Source organism: Trachymyrmex cornetzi, unplaced genomic scaffold (genome assembly GCF_001594075.2).
Source record: "Trachymyrmex cornetzi isolate Tcor2-1 unplaced genomic scaffold, Tcor1.1 scaffold208, whole genome shotgun sequence".
NCBI lineage: Eukaryota > Metazoa > Arthropoda > Insecta > Hymenoptera > Formicidae > Trachymyrmex > Trachymyrmex cornetzi.
Genome location: NW_017296722.1, coordinates 31,330 through 32,837, shown reverse-complemented (window position 1 = coordinate 32,837; position 1,508 = coordinate 31,330).

Sequence of the window (1,508 nt, the reverse complement as noted above, 5' to 3'; positions counted from 1 at the left end):
ATCACGCCTTGGGTCTGGGAATAACCCCGGTGGAGGAATACCTACAGCTGTTTGTTGAGTCGGACGAGGATAGCCGACCCATCTATGGAGGGACGGATGGGACATTACGCCTTAAAGGAGAGAAGGACGACGGCGACTCGCCAACACCGGGCCCTTCCGATCTACAGAAGCGCCAGCAGTGCTCGTCTTCGGGCAGCAGACTGGGACCAAAGTCCTCCAAAGGAAACAACATGCCCCCACCTCCGGAGGCTAAAGCGTCAAAGGGTAGAAAGGAGGAGGAGAGAACCCCGGGAGAGGCTGGGCGGGCGGCGCCCTCCGCGGAATCGGAGGGGGATGGCCAATCTGTCTCTTCGAGGGGCTCGGGCGGACTGGTGGAATAATAAAGATGTCTGCTGCGGACAATACCAGTGTCCAACTGGGAAGCGGAGTTACGGACGACATCGGTGAGGGGTTTGCCTCTTCGGTGTCGTCCAGAAGCGGGGCCTCCCTGAGGGGGCCCCCGCGCATACGAACCAGGATAAAAAGGGGCAAGGCCCCCTCCGAGTCGTGTGTCATCTCATCTGGCGAGGACGCCGGCGTAAGGAAGGACTCGAACGAGCCCCCCAAGAAGAGGAGCACGGGGAACCCCAAAAACCCTTCCACCGCGCAAGGGTGGGACCGCAGGATCTCTCAGGGCCGGGGACGACCCCAGACAATCGGGCTGTACGTCGGGCGGGTGGAGGCCATTCGAATGGCAAACGAGGAGAAGAAGAGGAGCCTCCAACTTAAACGAGAGGCGATCGTCCGAACCTGAGGAAAAGACGACCTCTTCAGGAAATCGAAGATCGACCTTAAGAAAATCAAGGACGGAATGGAGGACGACACATCCGAGGATCTGGCCTTCAGGGTCACGGAGTGCCTAATGGAGGTCATCCGGATGTCGTGAACCTCCTCCAACCTCAAAGGCACGTACCAAAAGGCCCTCAAAGCTGCGGCAGCCATCTCCATGGGCTGCATGGAGATACTGAAGGAGCGCACGGAGCTCCAAGAGATCCGAATCCAGGCGGGGAAGATGCGCGCTCTCCGCAAAGAGATGGCGACCCCCCGCCATAGACTTGAGACGGAGCTGGAGGCCGAGAGACGAAAGGTGCGCGACGTAACAGTCGAAGCGGATCGGTACCGCAGGGAGTTGGCACAACTAAAGGCTAGCCTCTCGGATGGATCAGGGAGGAACCCCCCCCCGGGCTGGTCCACCGGCGAGAACGAACCTATGGACACCGACTCGGGCGAGGAGGGCAAGAAAGGGAGGAAGAAAGTAAACCTTCCCCCTGCTGAGGAGTGGCCCGTGGTCAGACGTCCTGCCCTACGGGGTAGTTGTCTAATACTGGAAGACCGCCCCGTTAGCATCGACATGAAAATTGTCGATATTAAGGGCAATATCAGAGCGGTGGGCGCCAACGACAGGGGAGCTCCTCCCGCCCCCAAGTCCTAAAGACTCCGATACGAGAGGATCCCGGGGACAACCCTTC